Source organism: Leopardus geoffroyi, chromosome C3 (genome assembly GCF_018350155.1).
Source record: "Leopardus geoffroyi isolate Oge1 chromosome C3, O.geoffroyi_Oge1_pat1.0, whole genome shotgun sequence".
NCBI lineage: Eukaryota > Metazoa > Chordata > Mammalia > Carnivora > Felidae > Leopardus > Leopardus geoffroyi.
The window spans coordinates 99,069,049-99,096,201 of NC_059338.1; the positions used below are offsets into that span (position 1 = coordinate 99,069,049).

The 27,153-nt window shown below is 37.7% G+C and overlaps 1 long non-coding RNA gene across 1 annotated transcript; it reads left to right on the forward strand.

Annotated features, from left to right (window-relative positions):
- The first annotated feature begins 19,708 nt into the window (after positions 1 to 19,708).
- LOC123585577 lies at positions 19,709 to 26,971 on the forward strand. Its single transcript, XR_006706292.1, has 5 exons — positions 19,709 to 19,809; positions 23,390 to 23,568; positions 24,542 to 24,671; positions 25,302 to 25,435; positions 26,830 to 26,971. It is a non-coding gene; the product is annotated as an uncharacterized LOC123585577 (long non-coding RNA).
- Positions 26,972 to 27,153: the final 182 nt, after the last annotated feature.

Below are 27,153 nucleotides of genomic sequence, written 5' to 3' on the forward strand. Positions count from 1 at the left end.
CCAAGGACATCCAGCTAAGTAAATGCAGAGCTGAAATTCCAATCAAAACCACTTAACTCAGGGCCCAAACTTGATTTAATAGCCACACTATAACTTTCATTTTAGTACTCTGGATACAATAATTATTTATAAATGGGCAATTATGCTTTTGAGGGCCAGCAAACAATCTTCTTTAAACAGAGAGAAGTCTGCTGACGGGGCGTAACCCTCTCTGTAGGGGATGCTTCTACATCCGTACCCTCACAGCTTTATTAGGAGAAAGCCTTTTTGGAGACAATGCTACAATTTGGTACCAAAATAAGTGATTAACTCTCACCTCAACAGATCTTAATTAAAACTGCAAGGCAGTGTTCTACTGGTCTCTTTAATGATCTGCCACAACTGACAAATCTCTTCTCTGCTCATGAAACCTACATGTGCATCCCATGCCCACACCTGCACCCATAAGATGAGGCACTAACTCCAAGCTACCTGATGGGATCTCTTCCTCTTCTGTATTTTAAACATTCTATGTGTACACAGGATTTGTACATGTTCCTCCTGTCTAAGGCCTACCCCTCTGCCCACCTGCTGGCTCCTACCCCACCTCATTTATTCAGAAAACATGCTTACTGATTATGCCATTTCCAGCTTGTGTTTCACTAATCTTCCCTCCTGCCTCACAGTCTCCTCCAATTAGAGCTTTTCTTACTCTCCACCCTTAAGAGCCAAACTTCTTGACAGTGTTACCTGTATTTTTATCTCCATATATTTATCTCCATTTTATCTCACACTGCCACTCCCTCTTCAGTCCAGGATTCCACTAATAACATTCCATGGAAACAGCTTGTACTAAAGTTATCAGTAATCTACAAATGGCTAACTTGAGTCCTGTCTTACTTGATATGTCAGCAGCATTTCACACACCCAACTCCTGAAACACAAATTTCCATCTCCATCAGAGAGCTGTCCTTGACTTCTGTATCAATATACACAACTGCTTACCTGATGTCCCTGCTGATGTCTCAAAGGCACATCAAAGCTGAATTTATGCTTCCTCCAGACCCATCCCACTGTAATGTTCTCTGTTTCAGTGAATGGCTTGGTGATCCATATAGGTTTGCAAGTTATTAATCCATGAGTCTCTCTTCAAGCCTGCCTTTCCTTCACCCTACCCCAATTTTCTACTGTTACTAATTTTCATCTCCTAAGCATCTATTTAGCCCATCCATATACACAGTATATACCATATATTATGAAACATCCCTGGCAGGGTATGGGACATTACCCTACAATCAAACACATTAATATAATATTTTTCAGTGAAACATTAATTAATATGTCACTAAATGGGATAGATAATAGCTATAAATAGCTCATGTAACTTCATTTCAGGCTTTGTTGCCGTTTGAATTCAGTCAGGTCAGCTTTTCCATCAAGTATACTATAATTAGAGCTTTCAGCTATCAGAGCTGAATAGCAAAAGTGTGGGTAAGCAATTGTGAATCTGTGCTACCATTTTTCAAGAAATAATGTAGATAGTAGTTAAGAGCATAGACACTGAAGCTAGACTGTCTGGGTTCAATTTCATTTCCTCTACTAAACAGACTAAGCAGAAGTGACTTAATTTCCCTGTGCCTTAGTTTCCTCATCTCCAAAATGGAATAACAAATTACCTACCTCATAGGACTGCTATGGAGATTCAATAAGTTAATACATGTAAAATTCTTAAAACGGTGTTTAACACAAAGTAAGTACTCAATGAATATTAGCCTCCATAAAGTTCTTATTGTTACAAACAATGCTGCCGAGTTCAATGGGCTTGTATGTATGCCACTACGAATACTTCCTAGAAGTAGGGTTATTGGGTCAAAGGAAATGTCATTTAAATTTTATATAAATAATGGAAATTGCCCTCCCCCAAACTTTAAACAATTAATAATTAACAATTAAGTCCCCAAAAATGGTATATGAGCTTACCGTCATCCCAATATCCTCAAAGCACTGGGTCAATTCAACCAATTTTTGAAAATCTAAAAGATGAAAAAATATCTCATTGTTTTTATGATTCCTTTAATCACAAGAGATCCCTTTAAAATTCCTTTAATTATTAAAGAAGAACAGATTTCATATATTTATTAGCTATCTGTGTCTGTTTTCATGTCTTCTGCTCATTTTTATTTTTGATTCCATGACTGTATTTATTTGATATCTAGTCTGCTAATTTTTTTCAAAGTTTATTTACTTTGAGAGACAGAGAGCAGGGGAGGGACAGAGAGAGAGAGGGAGAGAGAGAATCCCAACCAGGCTCTATACTACCAGCACAGGGATGTGGGGCCTGAACTCACTGAGCACAAGATCATGACCTGAGCTGAAATTAAGAGTCAGATGCTCACCCAACTGAGCCACCAAGGCACCCCATATTCTGCTCATTTTTAATTGTGATACTCCTGAGGCTTCTTTCTTTTATTGAGATATAATTGGCATATAATACTACTTTATTTTCAGGTAGTTTGATTCATAATGATAACATAATGACGAAACCTAATGAATCAGTATCTTGACATATTGCAAAATGATCACCACAATCACTAAACTAATTTAAAACCTCTTATTAAAGAAATAATAAGAAACTAAGATGTTCCCTTTATACCCAGATGTACATAAGTATGTGTGTGTGTATTTATATAGAAAATATTTTTAGTATGTTCTATGTCACCCATATGAGTTGTCCCATACCTCACTAGAATGATCCTGCCATGGAAGCCCTGTCATGCTCAGTCACTAAGTAGGAGCAGCCATCAGGAATCATGGTCTCCACGCAAACACAGTGTAGACTCCCCAGGCAGTAGCAGAGGCAGCAGTCCTCTATGCTCCCTGGAGGAGAGCTCAGCAGTACGTTGTATAGCTACCACAGTCAGTCCACTTTTGTATCTTACAGATCTCTTCTCCATGAAGGCTCCTGTGGATCTCTACCTCTGAGGAAGTTTAGTGGGATAAACTAGAACTTCAGCATGAAGTTTGGCATAGGGCCACAAATGGCAGTCATCCTTGTCCTCCTCCACGTTTCACTCCCTGCACCTTAACCTATTGTCTTAGGAGGTATGGGTGTCTCTCCTGGTAGTGTGACCCAGAACCTCCTTCCTGAGGGGTGTGAGCCCTTATCACTCATGCTTTTTTCAGGTTACACTGTTGTAACATGTTCATTCATGGTTCCAGTGGGTTAAGGGAATACCAACAGGTGCCCCAGGATCACCTGAGTGCCACACATATACCTGCTGTCCCATTGTAGAAAAGTGCCCTATATCCTCCCACTGACCAATGTTATTAACCCCTGTCATGATGGCAATCCCTTGCCTCTGGTCTCTGGCAGAAAGAGTTCAAAGTGCCCTGATAGCAGATGAAGCTTGTAGTTCAAGGAGACGCTTGCTGTGTCCCCTACAAGAGTAAGCCTGCTTTGGGAACTAAGATCTTCAATGAACCCTGGAGTTACGGGGAAACAAAACACAAAGTCCCCAATGGGCCGTTAGAAATGGTGGCCTTTATTCCAGGACCCATGTATTCTTACGAGGGACACAGCACCATATGGAGGTCTCTGGTTTGATAAATGTATCTTGAAAGATGGTATCCCATTCTTTCAGAGTGTTACCTCTGAAACTGTGCCTTTGGAAGGGTGTTCTAGCTGCTTCTGCATATGACAGAATATATGACACAAACGATGTACCCCATGGACTTACTCCTCCCCTGAACTGTAAAGTGTTGTGTGTGGGATTCAATGCCTATAGATCATTCCATAGCTCTAAGATAGTAGTGCTGGCTGAGGCTCTCCAGGCAAGAAAGGCAAATTTATATCCAGATTATATATATCTACCACTCTAAAGGCAAACTGCTGGCCATTCCAGAACAGAAGAGTCTAATGTAGATGATTGCCATGAGGTGCCTTTTAGAATCATGTCATACGGGGGGCTTAGCATTGACCCTCAATTCTTCCAAGCCTCTAAGAGCCACCTTATCAGTGAGTTTGTCTCATCCCCTGTAGTCTGGGCAAGAGATTTAAATGCCTGGTCCAGAGCAAGTACCACCAAATAAATGAATTCCTGCTGGTTCTATTTTATATTCCAGCTCCTTGACAAATCACCCTGGAAATCCAATCCCAGGCATAATACTCTGGCTCCTGCCAGTATATTATAGCTAAGTCTTATAATGCCTCCAGTATATAGTTTCTCCCTTATCAGGCCCACCAGCTGGGATTTGCTGGGATTTAACTTTAACTAGTCTGGAAGCCAGGAAAGTAACTAGGAACAGTTCCTGAGGGGGACACTTATCACCTTACATTTGGCCTCTACAGAGTCTTCTAGCAAAGGGTGGACTATTTTTCAAGCTATGAGGATTCTAGAGAATTTGCAGAGCAAACCTCTTTCAGAGTATCAACCCAAATATCAAATGCTTCAGAGGCCAGAGTCCCAATGCAGAACACTGAACTTAGCATAACAGACCTGTCTTAGATGATGAGCCTTCAAAAGTCTCTGCAGCTCTGTGACTATCAAATCTGCATTTTTGTTATACATCTGTCTTTGATCTACTCAGAAAATGTAACTCTTTTGTAAGGTACCAAGGAGATCCCCTGGTTCCCACACTTCACTCTTACCAGTTCTCAGTTTCTCTTTACCCCTTGGCAGGATGGCAATCCAGTGCTGCCATCATTGTAAACATCCCCCACATTTCTTTCAAATGTCTGAATCCTCACGTTTTTATGAGAGCACTGCCCTGTACTGGGACGTCTTACCAGGTTACCACTGGTAGAACATTTAGCAGGTGGCATCTTCTTTGCTCACTACGTGCTTAGTGACTTAGTCCCACATCTTCATCCTACCACCTGTTTCTTATTTTTATTTTTTAATTAATTAAATTTATTTTATTTTTTATTTTTGGAGAGAGGGAGAAAGCCAGCAAGGGAGAGGAGACGGGAAGAGGGGCAGAGGGAAAGAATCTAAAAGCAGGCTCCATGCTCAGCATGGAGACTGATGTGGGGCTCGATCCCACGACCCCAGGATCATGACCTGAACCAAAATCAAGAGTCGAAAGCTCAAGCAACAGAGCCACCCAGGTGCCCCCTCCCCACCATCTGTTTTCTTAAACTGCATTCATAACCACTTGTGTTACGTTAGGTCCACTGAAAACCATGTATCAATATGAAATATATACATGCAAGAGATTTTTGTGGGGAAGGAGACGTCAGACCATGACTCCTGTGAAAAAAGGTAGGGAAGAAGGACAGGGTGGGAGGAGTCATTGATAGCAACAGTTTGAAGAAAGATGGAGTCCAGCAGATGGGGAGTTCTTGATCCAAAAACATATACGAGGAGCCCAGTGTCTCTTCAGAATGATTTTGCTGTAGTACCTTCCCCATACTCAGTCATCGGCTGAGAGCAGCTCACAAGACGTATGGCCTCAGCACAAAGGCAGTGTTGGATCCATTGGGACAGCAGATGAAGCTATCAGTCAATTCTGCTCCCTATAGCCGGAGACCTGAGCAGCAAATTTTCGTGACCACCACAACTGTAATTCTACTCTACCACAGTCTATGAAAAGTTTAGGATTCCTAATTTAAAAAATATAAATAAGTATGTTTAATCAAATCTTTATTTTAAGAAAGGTCTCTAGGTCATTAGACTTTTAAAGCACAACTTCCTATCTCTCCTTAAGAACAGAATTTCTGTGTTTCACGGCAGTAATTTTTCTCTCCTCTGAACACATTTTATCACAATTATATTTTGAATTATGGAAGTTAACCATAGCTTAACTATAAGATTAGTGGATACTTATTGTACATGTTAGGAGTCAGGACATGTTATTAGAAAACCAAAAAGTTTTCTAAAACAAAAATGTAATTTGTTATCCTGATTTTCTAATAATGGTAGAAGTCCGCAAGACCCACTGAGGGCTTTCTTTCTGTTGATCCCCCACTGAACCCAGATCAGTGTTCATCACTGAGCACTAATCGATTGCCTTATTGAATTCATGTATTGAATTGAAATCTCTATTTGAATTTTGAATGGATATGTTACTAGATTTTTCTACATTCCCACTTCTTTTCAGTTTCAGGTGCAGCTGACACTATATACTTAGATGGCAGTGGAAGCACTATTTATAACAGCTGTTGTTTTTCCTATTAATGCTTTTTAAATTGGCTTCTGTTTCTAGATTGACAACCTCCATTACAGCTCAGGTTGTTGGGGATTTGAATATAAAAGTCACTCTGGTGTATAATTAGCATACTATACTACCTCTGGGAAGAAGGTATATTTCTGATAAACTCTTATTTTCTGCTAAACTTCAAATGAACTCATGTCATGGGAAACACAGCCATTGAGGATTTTTGTTTTGTCAGAGATCTTACAACCTTAACAGTCGTTTGTAACCTTAATGCTCACTTACTCATAACTGAAAAGGCTGCCTTATTTAACATCCAGTGACCAGAAACATAAAGGGAAACTATATCTTTTTGGTTGACCCTTGGAGCTATTGCACACGCAGAAAGCACTACTGGTGCCCGCCCGTGGCCCTTTGCCCATATTCTTCAGCCGCTGTGAGTGCTGTCTGCTCATGGTTTCCAGCTGTTGCCTTCTCTGGAAACTTGTCCTCAACACATGGAAGCAGACTCACCCCAAGAGTTACACCCTGCCTCCCCACTTCCTGTCCCCGTGGGAAATCCACAAACAGTGACTGATGCAGGGGTGCAAACTTCTAGTCTCCTTTCCTCAATGCAGGACAACCTTTGCAATGCAATTCATGCCCCAGCCTTCCCTCAATAAATCACTTGCCATCTCAGACTGCATCTAGGGAACCAGACCTAACAACACATAATATGATAATTTTAATAATTCCACGAGCTTTAAATTTGATTCACACTTTCTTTTAAATAACATGGTAAATTTACCAGCAATATAGTTCTAGAAAAAAAAAAATCAGATTGTGGAAAACTTAGAGGGAAGAAATGCAAACCATTGCAGGTAAATTCACTTGCAGGCCTTGGCCAATGTGCTGCTGCACTTTTATAGCTTAAGCAACAACAACATCAACAATGCATCAAATATAAACATCTCCATTTCCCTCTACATGTGAAGGAAAGATTTGGATAAAGACCCACACAACTTGCTATAGAAGCCATCTTGTTTTCAATACAAACAATTTTGTGTATGGATCACCGAGTAGTGAAAGGAAGACACCAATCATTGGAAAAACACATTGTTTCAACAAAAGTGGAAGAATGGAAGTAAACTTCTCTTACAAAATGAAGTTGCAACAAAAATAAGAGACAATCATTAAAAGCTCCAACTTATCGGGGCACCTGGGTGGCTCAGTCAGTTAAGTGGCCAACTTTGGCTCAGGTCATGATCTCACAGGTCCTGAGTTTGAGCCCTGCAACAGGCTCTGTGCTAATGGCAGGCAGCCTGTTTCAGATTCTGTGTCTCCCTCTCTCTCTGCCCCTCCCCTGCTGGTGTGCTCTCTCTCTCTCGAGAATAAATAAACATTAAAAAAATGTTTTTTAAAAAGCTCCAACTCCTCAAAAAGATATGGGAGACACTCAAACTAGTAAATAATGAAAACAGAGTATTCTGAAATCAGGAAAGATTTTTTGATGAAAAGTATGGTTGCTAATTCTACATCTAAATTGAGACCACCTCGGTCCATTCATAAGAAATGTATTAATCATGTCTTTTTATTTCCTTTTTTTGATGTTTTGATATTTAAAGGTTTTACTAACCCTAGAGGGTCCCCCTTCCAGGGCTGGTCAATTCCTAGAGATAAATAAAGGACTCCCCTTCTAGTGTACCTTTCATATGAAAACCAACCAACCCAGAGCTCATATTGCCACCACCACCTCTATCAGGCTCTCATACCCTAGAACACTGTCCACTTGCCCACTCATCCCAGGGCCAGGTACCAGATAACTGGAGACAGGCCCTATGCCCCAGAGACCACTGAAATTATTCAAAAGAGCCCATCCTGAGCCTGCTTCTCCTGGATCCCGTTCCTTTCCACAGAAACCACAATAATTTCTCTTGCCCATGTTTCTTCCCACCCCACCTCTTAGACTTGCTTCCCCTGCTTCCTGACCAACTGGTGCTTCCTGCATCGTGTAGCCAGCACTCCCTGGCATGCCACACATTCTATTTCCAGGAATCTAATAATAAACCTCTTCCTTCATAGCAGTCATTTCCATGTCTGCATATCTTACCACACCTGATTAAAACAAAACCCTGGCGACACGTAAAACAAGAAAACATCAGAAAAATCCCAATCGAAGGACATTCTGCAAGATACGGGTCTACAAAGTACTCTTCAAAATTGTCAAGGTCACAAAAGACAAATAAAAACCACCAAACTGTCACAGATTTGAGGTGCCTAAAGAGGCATAACAACTAAATGTAATGCAGTATCATGAATTGAACCTTGGAACAGAAAAAGAATATTAGTTTAAAAACTGGAGAAATTAAAATTATGTCTATACCTAGTTAATAGTATTTTCCCAATGTTAACTTCTTAATGTTTATAAATGTACTATGGCTATGTAAGCTGTTAACATCAGTGGAAACTCAGGGAAGGCTGTACAGGAACTCTCTGTTACTATCTTTGCAACATTTCTATAATCTAAAATTATTTCAAAATGAAAAGACCAAAATAAAAAAGCTAAAATTAAAAACAAAAACTAAATTAAGTCAAAGAACATCTTGGATGCAGTAGAAAATGAAATTACTGACAGAAGAAGCCAGAATGATTCACTCGGAGGTCAAAAGAGAAGTATGCAATATTAAAATATGCAAAAAGTAAAAAGACAAAAAAAAAGAATAAAAAAGATAAATTCATAATATTAATTACAAAAGCAGAGGTATGACAGAAAAAATAGAAATTATAACAGAGGAGATACTTGAATTTCAAGTAATGCATATAAGTAATTACCAAGGAAAATTAATGAAAATAAACACATTTGAGAACAATTTTAATTCCAAGATCAAGGAAAATCTTTGCATCCAGGAAAAACATGACAGAACAAAAGTCAAACTGACCTCAGATTTCCAAACTACAGCATTAAATGCCAATGACCAAAGATTTTGAATAGAAACGTTCATGGACAATGAATTCCACCACACCAGGTGTTAATAATTATATATACATATAATATTATATATACCTAATGCACTCAATATATATAGCATATGTATAATATTTTGTATACATAATGTACTCAAAATAGAATTTTTATGTAATCAATATATAATATTAGTATTAATAAATTAATTTTTCATACCAAGTCTTTGAAATGTGTATTTTATACTCACAGTACAACTCAGTTCAGATAGCCACATTTCAAATGCTTAATAACCACACGTGACTAGTGGTCACCATGTTAGCACACAGACCACAACATAAGAAACTATCATGGTGACCTGAGAGTAGAAAGACACTTCTTTTCTTTATTTTTTAAAAATATTTTTATTCTTTATTTATTTTTGAGAGAGAGACAGAGAGACAGAGTACAAGTGGGGAGGAACAGAGAGAGAGGGAGACACAGAATCCGAAGCAGGCTCCAGGCTCTGAGCTGTCAGCACAGAGCCCAATGTGGGGCTGGAACTCACAAACTGAAAGTTCATGACCTGAGCCGAAGTCAGACGCTGAACCCACTGAGCCACCCTGGTGCTCTGTAGAAAGACACTTCTTAAACAGACTCCAAAATAACTAATCATGATAGAAAGATACATAAAAACTAAGGAGGGCACTTGTGGTGAGCACTGGGTGTTGTATGTAAGTGATGAATCACCAAATTCTATTCCTGAAACCATTATCACACTGTAAGTTAACTAACTAAAATTTACATTTTTTTTTAAAAATAAGAAAAACAATAATAAAAGAATAGATACAAAAATTACATTTAAATTATTTTTTTCATCAAAATTAACCATAAGAGAGTTAAAAGATAAGCCATGGAGTGGGAGAAGGTATGTGAAACACAATCAAGTGTTCCCCAGCCTATCTAAAGAATACACAAATCAGTAATAAAAAACAAATGAAAAAGTATAATCTCTCAATACAAAAGAAAAAATCAAGACTATAATTTAATTATAATTAAAGACTATAATTAAATTTAATTTAAAAGGACTATATTAGTCTACTAGAGCTGCCATTAACAAAACACTATAGACTGTATGGACTAAGAAACAGAAATTTATTTTCTCACAATTCTAGAGGCTGGGAAGTTTAAGATCAAGGTGTTGGCCAATTCTATTCCTGGTAGGGGTCTCTTTCTGGCTTGCTGACAGTTGCCTTCTCATGGTGGAGAAAATGAGAATGAAAGAGGGACAGAAGGAAAAAGAACATGCATAAGTTCGAGCTAATTAACATATCATCTCCTCACATAGCTCGCTTTTTGTCTTTTCTTATAAGAACACTGATCCTATTGGAACAAGGTCCTTTATGACCTCATCTAACCTTGATTACTTCCATAAAGGCCCTGCATTCTCCAAATACAGTCACAATGGGAGTTGGAGCTTGAACAGGTGATTTGGGGGAGGGCATAATTTGGTCCATAGCATTCTGACCCTGACCCTTCAAAATTCGTGTCATTCTCACACGCAAATACATTCATTCCCTCCCACCAGCCTCAAAATTCTTAACTGCTTTCCACATCAACTCTAAATTTTTTTTTAACGTTTATTTATTTTTGAGACAGAGAGAGACAGAGCATGAACGGGGGAGGGGCAGAGAGAGAGGGAGACACAGAATCTGAAACAGGCTCCAGGCTCTGAGCTGTCAGCACAGAGCCCAAAGTGGGACTTGAACTCACAGACCATGAGATCATGACCTGAGCCGAAGTCGGATGCTTAACTGACTGAGCCATCCAGGCGCCCCTCAGCATCAACTCTAAAGTATGATCGGTCTTATCTAAATATCATCTAAATCAGATATAGGTGAGACTCACTGAATAATTTCTCTTAAGGCAATATTCCTCTCTACTATGAGCCTGTGAAACCACACAAGTTATGTGTTTCCAAAATACCATGGTGAGACAGGCATGGGATAGACATGCCCATTCCAAAAGGGAGAGATAAGAACAAAGAAAGGGGTGGCAGGTCCCAAACAATTCCAGAACCCAGCTAATTCCATTAGAGCAGAATGGGGCCCTGAAGGTAAGCTGTGGACAGAGGCTTGTTTGTCACTCACAGAAAAAAATGACTCCTTGGTTATGATTCAAAAAACAAGGAAATCAATGCAGAATTACATCAGAAGCACATTATGGGTCAGAACGTTGCAGATTACATGCATTGCCCTCATGGAAGAAGATGAAGATGCTTACAAGAAACAATTCTGTCAATATATAAAGAACAGTGCAGCTCCAAATGTAAGAGAGGAAATGTATCAGAAAGCTCAGGCTGCTATACAAGAGAATCCAGTCTATGAAAAGAAGCCTAAGAAAGATGTTAAGAAGGGAAAGTGGAATCATCTCAAAATGCTTCTTGCCGAGAAGAAAGACTGAGTAGCTCAGAAGACCAACTTCCTCTGAGCTCCGGAGTGGGCCTCTAAAAGCTAAAAAACTAAGCTGCAATTTTCTTTGAAGATTTTTTTCAGGTAAAGACAATAAATTTATTGAACAAGTAGCTTTAAAAGATAAAAAAGCAAATTCCATTAGATCTTAAGAATTGTCCCTCTGGCTCAGTGTCCCACCCTCCGGGCTCACCAGTGTGGCAGCATTACCCCCACAGCTCTGTGGGCACAGCAGCATCTCTTGGGCTCAGTGGGGCACCTTGGCCCAATGTGCAAACCGTGTCAGTAGGGCTTTCTGAAACAGGAAACAGCCAGCTCCCTGGGCCTGTGATGAGTGGCAGCTCGGATGACCTCTGTTGGTCATTCGTCCCTTCCCCTGGGGCAGGCACATTCACAGCCAGATAGCTCTATGGTCCGGTCCTGTAGAATCCAAGACATCTGACAGCTTTCCTTCACTCCATCCCGCTTTCTCTCTCCCCTTTAGTTCAAACTGGCAAACTGGCAGAATCTCTGCTGGTATAATTCCATCTCTATTTCTGGCTCCTGCGGAGATGGCTGATTAAGTCCATGAGTCACACCCATGATGTCCTTATCAGATGGGTTTGTCCACACCTTTACAGTTTTCATCACAACAAGCTTCCTCTTTTTTTGCAATACGGAGAGACTCAAGAGAATTTTTCAAATTTTTAAGTTTGGTTCCTTTTTGATCAACAATCCCTTCCTCAATTCATGTCTCTTTTCCTGCTTTTTATTATAAGCAGTCAGAAGGACCCAGGCAGTACCTTCAACATTTTGCTTACAAATCGCCTCAGATAAATCTCCAGTTTCATTGTTCACAAGTTCTATCTTCCACAAAACAGTAGAACACGTCAGTCAAGTTCTTTGCCACTGTATCAAGGATCGCCTTTCCTCCAGTTTCTAAGCCTGTTTTTCATTTCCATCTGAACTCTCACCAGAATGACCTTTAACGTCTATATTTCCACCAACTTCTGTTCAGGATTATTTATTTATTCTCTAAAAAAGGTAGAGGTTTCCTCTGCAGCTCTCCTCTTTTCTTTCTGAGCTCTCACCAGAACGACCTTTAACATTCATATTTCTACCAACAATCCCTTCACAAAAGCAGGCAATCTCTGCTTTTTTTAGTGTGTACTTCAAAATCCACTTCCACTGTTCCAGTAGCACCCTACTTTTCAGTACCAAAATCTGTATTAGTCAGTTGAACACCACAAATCAGGTAGCTGGACCAAAAGAAACTCATTTTCTCACAGTTCTAGAGGATAGAAGTCCTTGATCAAGGTGCCAGCTGATGCACTTCCTGATGAGACTGTCTCCCTGGCTTGCAAATTGCCACCTTTTTGTTGTGCCTTCACATGGTCTTTCCTTGGTGCATGTGGGCAGGGGGAAGAGAGCCAGAGAACTCTCTTGTCTCTTTTTGTAAGGACACTGATCTTATCAGATCAGGGTCCCCCACTTATGACCTCATTTAACTTTATATCCAGAAAAGCCCTACGTCCAAATATAGTCACACTGGGGACTGAGCCTTCAATATATAGTCTGGAGAAGAACAAACATCCAGTCCATAAGAAGGACACTTCAAAATAGAATATCCAAATGGCAAATATGCATATGAAAACGTAATCAGCATCCTTTATCTTCAGGGTGATATAAATAAAAACACAATGAATATTGCTATATACTTAGCAAAATGGCTAAAATGAAAAGGAAAGAAAATAACAAATTGACAAAGATATGCAGCAACTGAAATTCTCCAGCACTATAAGCAATTGGAATTCTCTTTTTAGTATAAATTGTTACAACCTCGTTGAAAAATATTTTAGTATCATCTACCAAAGTTGAATATATTACATAAATCTGACCCAGAAATTCCCAAATCATACATTTAACCAAAAGGTGTAAGAACTATTCATAGCAATATTATTAACAATAGCTTATTGACATGATGACATAAATTCATATAATAGTATACCACCGAGCAATGAAACTGATCAAATTACTTGTTATTAGATCAAGTTTCCAGAAACAGACCCTGAGATAAGAATCCAAGCCCAATTCATTTATTTGGAAGTTGAATTCAGGAAACATTACTAGAGAAGTGCAAAAATGAGACAGGGAAGGGAATGTAGCCAATGAAAGGTACATTGGCCAGAAAGAGCCAGTTACTGTTGTGAGTAGGTAAAGCTTATTCCTCCTGGAGAACTCTAAGAATCGGTATAAGATACATGCCCCAGAGTTATTCCACCCAAGGAGTGAGAGAGTTTGTTTACACACAAGCTCCTGTCAGTCACTGACTCAGATTTGCAGGAGAGTTAAATCCACAGTAATCTGGACTTCAGGTCCTCAGATGCCAAAGAAAGCGTTCAGGCAGGTAGGACTCTGCCTCCTTCACTACAGCGGTAGGTCTTAGAGAATGTGCATAGAGTAATAATCACAGAGTCTGCCATACTTCTGTCATGCATACCACCACAGATGACTCTCACAAATATTATCGTGAGAAATGAAAGCCAGAAACAAAAAAGTATATACTGTATGTTTCCATTGATATACAGTTCAAAACTAGGCAAACTAAAAGTGTTAGAAGTCAGGATGGTGGTCGCATTTGGGGAAGGAGAGAGGGGAGACTGGAAGAGGGCACAGAAAGACTTGGGGATGTTTACAATGTTATGATTCACACTATGGTAATTCATTGAACTATATGCTTATAATTTGTACACATTTCTGTGTGTATGCTATTCTCTGTTTAAAGTTTGCATGGTTTTTTTTGTTTTGTTTTGTTTTTTAATAGAAGAGGAAATAAGGTCAGTCTTTCAATGCAGGCTGCCCCTATAATGGCAGTCATCTTCAGATGAACATTTGTATCTCAAAATAATGTCTGGAAATGGAGCTCCCAATCAATGCTTCTAGCTTGTTCATCAGAGATAAAACTTATGGGGGACAAATATGACATCTAATTCCTATCAAATCCAACAACACAAAATATATTTTGTGTTGCAGTGACTGCAGTGACTCCTGCATTGCAAACAAGAACAAGGAAACCATGGGCTCCTTCTTTCCACTTAGGCAGGTGACTCCTCTGTACAAATTAATGTGATTTTCTTGTTTATTGAGTATTTTTCATCTTTGAACTATGTGTCTAATTTGTGAGACATGTAAGTTATCAAAGAAAGTAGTAAAGATAAAAATATAGGTATAGGAAGATTTCTCTCCCAAGGTGCAATCTGCCAATCAAAAGTGCAACTGACTTGCTTAATTTTAAAGCTTTACTTCTTTCTGCAGGACACAATATCAATAAGGAACCTAAAGCTCTCACGTTTCTCGCTGAAAGGAAGAATGTTTAGCCTCAATTCGTAGCTATAGAGATTAAGCCATATTTATTACACAATAGACACAGGCACCAGAAGGAGGAAGGTATCATGGAGTCATATACTCCTTAGTCATGTTCAACATCCAATACCACACAAGCTGTTGCAAACTCTTGCTATGACAGAATCCTCTGATTAATCTGATTTCAGTTTGTCATATAGAGCAAATTCTAACATAATCCTTGTACCTCCTGCCAAAGCTGAACTCATCACCAAATATACTACTACTACTACTACTAATAATAATAATAATAATAATAATGTGGTGTAAAGTCTTAATTTATTGTGAGTCAGAATGCCACAATTCTGGAGAACAAGGCACTGGTACCGCAAATGTCAAGCAACTAATTTCAAATATCCTTCTACATTTTCCCCACAAGTTCAAAAATCAGTTGATCAGCCTGGAGCTGTCATAAATTTCCTGGAAAAAATTAATGGCTACCTTTGCAGTAATAAGATTAAGAAGAAGAAAAATAGCTGACAATTTCTGAGAATTTAGGAAGTGTTAGGCGCGATTCTCAGTACTATACATGAAATAATTCAGTTAATCCTCACAACAACTGTGTAGAATTATCCCCATTTGACAAAAAGGAAATTGTGGAGTAGAGATGCTCAACGACCTATGAAAGGTCAGAATAAGTGACGGAGACAAGGTTCAAACCCAAAAGCCTGGCTCCAGAATCCCTGATCTTGACCATTATACATGCTGTCCTCAACTCTTCATTTGAAGAGTGACACTGAACTCAACCATTATACGTGTTGTCCTTCAACTCTTCATTTGAAGAGTGACATTGAAATCACTCTTGTAAGCAAGCTCTGAAAAGAGAAAAATATTGAATATAAATTCATTTCCTATTCCTCTTATTTTGAAAATAAAGCAAAAGGGGTAAACAAAGAGCTAGAGAAAAATGAAAGAGGGCTTCTTATTATCTCATCCTCTGTACAATTTTCACAAAAGTTCTTGCTAGTCACCTCATGTTTGTATTGAATAATCAACTTTTTCCAAAACCTCTTCCACATACAAGTCTCACTCAATTATGTAAGGTAAGAAAAAAAGTTAGGTAGACATTCTAAACCCTGTTTTGCAGATAAGCAATGTATCCATATAAATATATAGACAGAGATATAAGGAACCTAAGATCTCAAATCCACATTGTCTTTAACCACACATCCCTCCATAAAACACCTCTCAGTGATATGTATGCATAAAGACCAAGGAGAGGTAGAGAAATACTTATTACCTGGGGTTTTGATTCCAAACTCTAATTTAGTTCCCTAATATATTGGCTGGACCACAAAGAAAACTACATTTGCCATAGCAGGAGGTAGACCCACTGCTGGAAACTAAATCAGGCTGAACATCCTTCTTCATCCTGTTACCACTAAATTCACAACCGAATCTTTGATCTTACATTGGATGACAAGGTGTATTAGACTGCCTCCTTATGTTACCATTGCTCTTATACAGTCCCTGGGACCAACGAAATGTGAACTACCATCTTTCAAGACTTTATTTATATCTCTTTTATAATACCTTCCCAAAATGTGCCAAGATAGAATAATTCAATTAAACTTATACCAAGGTCATTCTTTTAAGTTGAGAATTCACCTCATGTTCTACTTCCCTGCTAAAAAAAAAAAAGCTCAACTAACTTCCCCAACCAATCTTAGCAGACAGGGAGATACAATGTGAGCCAGCTGACAGAAAGCCCTAAGTAACTGGATGCCTATGAAACAAAATGTTCTAAACTTTATTCCTTGCTGTAAAATTTAACCATGTAATCTCTTTTGTATGATCAAGCTCAACTTTATTTATATAGAGAATAAAATCTAACTGTGGGCTTTGTCTATAATTTCAAGGTATCTGAAAGAATTACCTTTCATTTCCTCTAATAATATATAGATATAGATATCTATCTATCTATATATATATATAGATATCTCAATAATATATAGATATCTCAATAATAAAAAATAAGTATAAGTTTTCATGTGATGATTTCTGCAAACTGTATATACATCCCAACAACATGTTTAAATAGGTGTTGTTATCCTTATTTTAAATTTTTTTAATTGAGAATCAAAAAGTTCAAATTACTTATAAATCCATACAACTAATCTCACCTCAAATCTATTATTTCCTTTTCATAATGCTGTCTCAATCGAGCAACATAATAATCCCTTTATTTACTCAGTTACTTATCTCTCCTCCTCTATTGAATCAATGAACTGAAAAACATATTCCCAACCACAATGTTATAAATGGAAGAAGGCTAGCCCCTCACCTTTGTGGCATCTAAAACACTCTAGGAAACAACAGGAAACTAGATTTAGCTGTTTTCATAGCAAACATAAAAACTATAATAATATTCTAAATTTTGAAAATGCCCAATAAGAGGATACATGTAGTTTTTTTTTAATTGGTTCTAATCTGTGATTTCAGATTATTCTTTCAACCAGTATTCTGATGTTTTCCAGTTTCTTAATAATGAACTCTATTTTAATATTAGGAAGTTAATTCATTTTTTAAAGTCAGTTTAATTTAGTAAAGAAGCTCATCACAAGTTTCCATTTTATCCTGACTCCATTAATGACTCATTTGGGGTACTGTATAGGGCTTTGCCATGAAATATCATTTCCTGTGTATTTTATAGGGCCAAGAGTATATCTCTCAGTGACACCTAGTCATTGAACATTTCACTTCCAGTCTTGATAGATCATCAGTCTTCCAACTTAGAATCTTCCAGCTCTGGACTGATCTTCAATGTCAAACTCTAATGACTTTACGTGGGAGGTTTTCTTCTTTCAACAACAAGGAGTGTATTGTTCTTAGACTTAGTTTTACATATGCTCTCATTCCATCTAAGACTTCTGAGTCAAGCTAAGCATCTGCATTTATTCTCTAGTCACAAAATGTTTCAAAATATGGAGATGACTCCAATAAGATAATATCTTTATTCTCTACATAGCTACCAATTTCTGTCTAGGTAGTATAAAGATTCACCCTTCATGGCCTCTAATGCTTTTTGAAAAAAAACAAAGTATCAATATAGAGGAAGCACTTTCTGTCTTTAAAAAGTATTATCTAACTTGTAAATTGTAATGTTCCTTTGGGAATTGAAAAAGAATTGGGGAGTTTCCAAAATTCCACTTAGTTTGAGAAGTAGGCAGTGCAAATCTACTCTCTTAAATGGAGTATTTGGACATGAATTTCCTTAATTGAAGGTCTATATCCAGGACATATTAAGAAGGGACTGAAGTTTGATGACACAATACTATACTCTCCAAGAAGAAACTTCTAATTAGAAATCACCCTACAGGTAAGAGGGGGCTTAATTATTTTGAATCCTGCTCATTTTATGATGTCCCAGGATGCAATTGCTTTTCTTAAATCAGTTCATAAAGTCTCCTTCAGCTTAAATTTGGTTAAACCAGTTTTATTAAAAAAAAATTCATGGGGTGCCTGGGTGGCGCAGTCGGTTAAGCGTCCGACTTCAGCCAGGTCACGATCTCGTGGTCCGTGAGTTCGAGCCCCGCGTCAGGCTCTGGGCTGATGGCTCAGAGCCTGGAGCCTGTTTCTGATTCTGTGTCTCCCTCTCTCTCTGCCCCTCCCCCGTTCATGCTCTGTCTCTCTCTGTCCCAAAAATAAATAAAACGTTGAAAAAAAAAATTCAAAAGGTGATTTTATACGCATAAAGTTAATTTTAATGCATTCTAAAGCTCTCCTAATTCATTCCAAATTTAGCAACAAAAGTAGAGCAATTCTACTTGTGAAGGCTATTTTAAAATGTAGTATAGTATATAGTATCTAAGAACATAAAATTTTAATAAAGAGTCAAAACAACTCTATTGACATTTATGTAGGTCCTGTATAATAAGTATTTTCTAACTAAACAAATAAAATGTATTAGCTCTGAAGAGTTTCTCCCAGTAATTATGAAAGAAATGGAGGAAATTAAACTCCCCAGTTTTAGAGTGGGAGGAATATATTGTTCTTGGAAATTGTCCATCTTCTTCCTGCTGTTCAATTAATTCCCTACTTTCTTTCACTTTTCCTATCTTCTTTTATAATATTCATATTTTCTTCATATAAATTATCTTGTTCTCTCTTTAGTTCTTGATCTTTCCATAATCTGTATGTTTGGGAAATGTAGACTGAAGCTTCATTAGTGGTTCCAGGTGGAGATTTTGTTGTTACTTAGAGACGCATGGTAGAATGTTATATTTAAAGACAGATGGCAACAATCATATGAACACTCCATGTGGCTGGTTCTCTGTATCCATCAATTTGCAGCTGAGGAGGCTAGTTCAAGCATCTGCAATAATTGGTAGAAGAGAAAATAAAAATGGAGAAGACTAGACATTTTCACTAATTAAAGATGCGGTTTTTATTTGCTCTGACATCAAAATATACTGAATTTGAAAGTTCTTCAGATGGCTGTGGTGTAAAGCACATCTACAGAGAAGCAACTATTTTCCAAATACATATTGCTTATTTCTTCAGAGTAGAAATTTTAACTGGGAGCTATGACCATATACAGCCATCTTAATGCTTTATGGTTCTGGCAAATGCAACTCCCTATCATATAGGATTGCTTCACAGCTTGACTACAAATGTGATAGGTTAAAAACCAATAATATCACTCAGAGACCCTCCCTTCTAGCAGTCATCATCTTCATCTTAAAATTTTGCTACTGTTGTTAGATGTATATTTGTACCCCTCAAGACCATGTGCCTTTCAAAAATTCAAGAATCTAATCCAAGCAAACAAACTTCCATTATTTCTGAGACTTACCAAATTTCACTTCATCTTCAGAATTCTGTTCCATCTGTGAAGTCCTAACTACAAGCAAGGCCTCTCCAACAAAGCTTCTGCTCCAGTTACCAGACTCATTCCAAAAATAGGTAGGTTTCAAGAATCACTCACACTGTAAGTTGAGCGATCCTGGATCCTCCAGCCTGGAGTGCAAGAACACATATACTCACACAAAACTGTAAGGACTAATTGTAATTTGTACCAAATGTAATCTGATTGTAATACACTAAGTTTATACACAGACATATAAGCATGCATTTATACACACACACACACACACACACACACACACGTAAGGGGTCAGTTATTGTCAATTATTTCAAAATCCTTTTTAAAAAAGGAAAAAAGCTAACTTTAAACACTGTGGCAGACACATCCAAAGGAAACCCCCAGTAAGTCATTTTAGGATGTATGGTCCACTCCTCACTTGCATAATCCCTTCCCCTTCTGTGTGGGTGGGACCTATGACTAGCTTCTTATCAATAAAATATAGCAAAGGTAATGGATGCTATTCTCCTAACTATGTTACATAATGTGACCAAGTTGATGGATGTCACTCCCATGATAACTCTTAACCAACTGAATTAATTAAGTCTCCAGGTACAATCACAGGTCCAACTGACACTTTGATTTCAATCTGGTTAGACCCTGAACAAAGGACCCAGATAACACATGCCTGAGTCCTCACACAGGAAAACTGTGAAATAGTAAATATGGGATGTTTTTATCTCCTAAATGTGTGGTAATTTGTTACATAGCAATAGAAAACTAAAACATATATGTACATAAACTCATTTTGAATTATTTTATGACAACTTTCTTAATTTTAATCTTCTTAATTTAAAGATCTCCCTGCATATCAAACGTGTTTTTAAAACACCCACATCACACACTAAGAATACTTTTGCTGTGAAAGTTTTAGAAAGTATTTTCATAATTTTATGTATTTGAGGACAAATATTCCATCTTTCTTATTATTATTCTATCCTAAGATATAACTGTTGGGTGAAGTTGCAGCCAGACAAGTAATGTGATGTTACGTTTTGTGGATATTTCATTAAGTATTAATTCCTTTTGACTCACGGGGGTTTCCTTCATATTCTAGAGCTAATAGATCATTTTTTAGGTGACACATTTATTTGTGGATCTTCTGAAAGTTTATAGCCCCAGGAACTGTGCCTATATTACCTAATAGACAAAATGGCCCTGCACACACACACACAAAAATTCTAAAAATAAAAGACAAAGTTGAGAAATTCAATTTTCATTCTATTTCAATAAGGATTTAATGAAACTTTTAGCAAACTTTGGCTGAGCAAAAAATTTCCCTGATAGTTCTGTTCTTATCCTCCTTTTATTTCATGGTCTGATTTGGTGTCCTTGGCAGATCTTTTGTGTTCCCTCTTGATCTTTGTCCTATGCAGGTTTGTACTGGACTGATAACACAGTTGCAAAGGCATTTCATTCTTTCTGAATATCATGCTCAAAAATCATCTCTCTAAGAGTTTTTATGAACAATATGCTTATAGCTCCAGCTGCTCCCAGTCCTATTAGTTAACACACAGACCTGTTCGAACATTAAAGGGACACACATCTTGCCTCCTTCAATTCTCTTAAAAATCATTGCCTCAGGGAGCCTGGGTGGCTCAGTCAGTTAAGTGTTTGACTTTTTTTTTTTTAATTAATTTATTTTGAGACAGAGAAAGAGCAAGTGGAGGAGGGACAGAGACAGAAAGGGTGATAGAGAGAATCCCAAAAGTCTCAAACTCAGGAACCATTAAATCATGACCTGAGTCAAAGTCAGACACTTAACCAACCAACCCACCCAGGTGCCCCAAGTGTCTGACTCTTGATTTTGGCTCAGGTCATAATGTCATGTTCTCGTGAGACTGAGCCCCATGTCAGGCTGTGCACCGGAATTCTCTCTCTCCCTCTCTGTCCCTCCCCCTCCCCTTTGCTTTTGTGCTCTCTCTCTCAAAATAAATAAATAAACTTAAAAAAAAGAGAGAGAGACAGAGTAGTAAAGGTATTTGAAGTACAACTTGAAGGAACAAACCATGGCAGAAGATTGCAAGAAAGTGCCAGAAGGTATTTGTTACATTCTAAAAAAGGATGGCTGGATATGTTTCTCCATATGTCATTAAGAGGCATGCATTTCTTTTGGTTTTAATACCAAGTCACATATGGAGACAAACACTGATATCATTTTGGGCAATAGAGACAAGGGGTGGCAAAACATCTTCTCTATCAAATTTTCAAGCAAAGATATGAATAATAGGGTCTTAAAACACCTAATTTTCTTTAAATTGCATACACTCTTGATAAAGATTAAATATTCTACTACATCAAAAATCTTTGATAATTCTACAATAATATCAATCATTTGTCACATTATTATAATTGGCATGAAAAGGCAGGATAGTGTAATGACTAGTCAGCATGAATACTGGAATCAGATAAATGTATTAGCACCTCCGTTTACCAGTGGTGAGCCCCTTGATGAGCTGATTAAACTCTTAAAGGCTTAATTTCTTCATTGGCAAAATATAGGAAATAACACCATTTTCATGGTGAAGAATAAGTGACATATCATGTAGGGTTTTTCATAGGTCCTAGTACATAGTAAGTGTTCGATATATATTGGCAATTATTATTATATAATTCAAATATTCTATCTTTTTTTTAAGTTTATTTATTTATTTATTTTGAAAGAGAGAGAATGAGTGGAGGGGCAGAAAGAGAGAGGGGTGGACAGAGGATCTGAAGTGGGTTCTTCACCAACAACAGAAAGCCTGATGTGGGGCTCAACCTCATGAAACTGCAAGATCATGACCTGAGCCAAAGTCAGACACTTAACTGACTGAGCCACCCAGGCTCCCCTCAAATATTCTGTCTTATGGGAGAAATTACATTTTATATTTAGATACAACCTCATTCCAAAAATCATGTCATTTTCAAAATACATGCAGCATATGAAGAGGGTAAAGTGAGGAAACCATGAAGAAAAGGAAAACACAGAAACAGTAAGTTAAAGATAGTTGTGAGGTTAAAATACATGTCATAAAGTCATACAGACTTTGCTAAATATGAACCATGGATTTAACTCAGAGCTGCCTAGAAGCCAGTATGAGGAGGAAAACACAACCAGTTACATGACTTTTAAAAAAACAGAAAGCTGTGTTTAAAAGAAACCCAAATAATCTGAGAAAAATGTGTCAACTCTTTAGGTCCTCATAAAAAGGACACTGTGTGAGGTGTAAACAATTTCCTCTATTACTTTTTTACAGTACAACAAATAGGAAAGAGTTTTGATTTTCTTATAATATCCCTCAAATTTGGTTACTGGAATACCATTAAAATGCAGTTTAGTGAAAACAATTTTTAAAAAGTACAGCTTGGATGAATGACTTTCTGATGAGAAACAATACACCAGTAATTAAATCTTAGTAATAACCAACTTTGGGTAGTACTTTGGAATTCATGATTATTTCTATTTCCCAGAGCTAGGTGTAACAAGTATAGTCATCCTCATTTTACAGATATGGAAACAGGTAGACTCCAAACAGGCTCAATGATTTGCCCAGAGTTATGTAGGAGAAAAATAACAGAGTGGAGACTGTTTCTTAATCTCATGGCCCTTTCTTCTCTAAACCTGTTTCCTTTTCACAGAAGCACTGTTATGAAATGGCCAGACCATTGGCAAAGCACAGAAAGGACTCCAGCCTCTGTGTCTCGGGGACAGCAACCCTCTTCGACAGCCTTGTTTTGATGTACAAACACCAGACTGGAAAGTCTCCATGAAGCAGAGCTGTTTCTACGATAGTAAAAACTTGGAGGACTTCCCAAAGGTCATTCTTATAGTGCAAGTCACTTATAAGCCATAAGAAAATAATGATGTTTTTTATTTTCATAGCACTTTACATTTCTCAAGCACTTGCATATAATTGTAGTTTCGTAGCACTGGCCCCTTTAAGCAAATCAATGTATTCACAGCAATGACATGTGCGTCAAGCACACCTTTTGCAGAAAGCTGCAGGTGAAGCAAGAAAAAATAAAATCTGATCATGGGCATTCTGAAATGAGATCTTCTTGCACAGAAAAACCATAATTGGTGAATAGATGGCACAGAAATTACTCACATGTTGAAATAAAATAGTACATAGCGCTTTACCAGTTTGTAAGCTGATATTTCATAGCGTATGAATGAAGAAGTGGCAGGAGCAGGCAGAGTAAAATTTTAAAGAGGAAGAAAAGCTAATAACCCGTGTTCAGACCTCAAAAGAGATAAAAGATCCCAACTGCAGCTTGAAAAGTTATACTGCTTGTTTTAAATGCAGCCCACAATGAAGGGCAAGATCGGGCTTTAGGGAAAATATTTGCTACATTCTTAAATTATGGAATATTCTGGTTTCCACAGGATGCAAATATTTGGTCTGTCAATAATTAAGTTTCTGTGTTTCCTGTAGGCAGTTGGTGCAGGGATAAGAGGTGGTGTGTGAAATTCAACAGTTACTAAAATTGAGCATCTTGGAATGAAAATGGGCTTTTAAATTTTATTATCTAATATAGTTCTGAATATGGCAATGACCTAAGGGTTATGAATATGGAAAATGTCTCATTTTGAATCTAACATTTTGATCCTAGCATCTCATCTTGTTCCCCGAAAATAACATAATCAGGTTGAAAAAATATATGCAGAGCAAAGATTAGCCAATTTTAACTAATGCTTTCTGGAAATGGCGCATAGTGGAAAAAAGGGGATTTCATCATCTGGGTGACGTGTGCCTGGTGACAGAAACCTGACTTCTCTGATTACCACAGGCTTCCATCTGGTGGCAAAGCAGGCTCCTTCTTCATCTTCTTTGGCTGAGATCTCAAACCAGTGTCTTTTGGGAAAATGTCTTGAAAATAAGCAATCCACCAAAATCATTACCTCTCAGAATAAGACAAGGTAAAAATTTTCTTTATAGTCAATCCAATAACAGTGACCTTTTTTTTTTTTAATTTTTAAGTTTTCAAGCAAGAAAACAGAACTGCTACTAAAATTGTGTCTGGGAATTATTCTTTTGCTATTCAGGGTGTAGGCTCAATTTAAAAAAAAGATAAGCTGAGTTTATACTTAGACAACATTTAGCAAAATATGTACTCAGCATATAGCAATTACTCATGATAATTAGCCTTCAGTACCAGACCTCGGTCCTATATTTAATATGAGGTAATAGGAATATCATTTGTTTCCTTTTTATCATCTTCTCCTGCTTCGTTCCTTTGTTCCTTTTGTTTGCTTTATTTATGAACATAGTTATGTAATTAACAAGAAGTAAATTTATAGAAAATTTAATAGTTTTTAATCTAAAAATCTGCTTCCAGAGGTGATAGAAAAGTTCATTGAAACACATTTGGTTCATTTTTTTACTCAAAAATCATTTTGGCTGCCAAATATTCTTTCGACATATGATACGACTTCTTTGTCTAAATTCAGGCTCTGCTCCTATGATAACTTAAGCACGATGCCTTCCTTTTCCTGCCACTGAAACAGGTGCTGGGGATGCTTTGTATGACTGTATCCTTGTCCCCACAGCCCCTGGACTGGAATGATGAAGTGCAGGTGACAATAAAGAACTGGGTGACATTCTCTAGACTTTATTTCATTGGACTGAATAGGAAACAATGGCGGTAAAGGGGAACATATTTACCTCACTTCTAGGTTCTGAGGTAAGAAAGTTAGAAGAAAACACCTCCTCCATTTAAAAGGATTGAAGGAGGTAAGTGACATCAAGGAAGAGTTAGTTTCTATTAGAAACATAGAAATAGTTCATGTTAGATGTCTTGAGGCCAAGGGATAAGTGAACACCCTCTCAGAAGACTTTGATCAGAACTACCAGTCACTGAAGGACCTCTTCCCTCTTAACAGTGAAGCAGTATTGCAGTCTAGGAAGAGGCAAATCATCATGGGGTGGGAAGCCAGGATTTACCTCTTTCCTTATTGCGCATGGTATGGTGGCTGAAGAACTTACATCACCGAAGTGGTGAAAGAACTAAATCATTGCAGAATGATCTACTATGGTATTAACATACATATTATTTTCACTAATACAGGGCGCTCAAAACAATGAGTGTTACTGTTTCCTTCCCTTTCTCCCAAAAGTTACCAAAACTTGCCCCTCTTCTCTGAGTTCCACTATCTCAGAGAATCTGATATTTGAAAGTAAAATCTTCTGTGCACAAGGAATAACCCCTCGCCCTGGGCTTAATTTTAGGTGAAGACCCTTGGAGTGAACAGGGAAAAAAGGCTGGTGCTGGTACTAGAGACCAGTGAAAGAGAAGTTGTCCTAGACAGGGTAGGGTCTAGGGACTTGGGGAGATAACATACATACAGAGATTCTCTCTGATGGATTATCCTTATGGAATACTGATGGAGGCCAAACACTGATCAGCAAAGGTCTTCAGTGACCAGACCTATGGTCCATGGACAGGATCTCTAGGGAATGCACTTCTGAGCTTACAGAGAGCATCAGTGCTCTCTGAAGGGAAAAATGGAATGTAGCTCTTGCAGAAAGAGGAGCTATAAGAACTGGGAGGGCCATTCCACCTCCCACATCTTTCTATATGCACACAAGCATCCTTCTTTTCCCCCTCCAAATTTGGAATCCAAGGAGTGAGAAGAGACTAAAACATATGACTGAGATTTAATTTCTCACCTCCACAGAGAGTAGGGGCATAGAGATTTTATTTGACTTAAAAAATTAAACCAAAATAACATTTCTTGTGCTGGTGTGTGAGGAGGAAATACTTACCTATTACACATATAAAAAGTCCCTGCAAGTTATTTATGTTGGTTATTATTTCAACTCCTCTCAATCTCCCCAGGTTGCTATCAAACCAGGAGGTACTGAAAGTCTACATGTGCCAGTAACAGTGCATATATTATGTGATTTAATCCTCCCAACTTCCCTAAATAAGTATCATCTCCCCCATTTTTTGAATTGAAAAAATGAGTGCAGACAGATTAAGGAACATGACCAAGACCACACAGATGGTAGGATGCTAACTGGGCTTTAAGTCTAAGGTTGCCTAACGCCAAAATTCATGCTCTTTTATTTTGCTAGGCTGCTACAAGAAGAGTATGTGAAAGCATTTTTTTAATGCATAAAATGGTACATAAATGCAGCATCATTAGTATGTTAAAGGCTCTGGGGATCAGAGAGCAGAGGCACAGTATTCTCAAAGCTTTTCTCACTTCCAGGAATAACAAAGTTACCTGTACTTTTGAAGCACATAACTTTGGGAGTAGGATGTAAAGAAATTATATCTCTGTCTTAAAATATTATCACGTAATGGTCAAATGTCAGGCATTCGGGTAGGCTGTCATTAAAGTCGTTTCAAATCTTTTTTAAATTTAGTTTATTTATTTATTTATTTTTGAGAAAGAG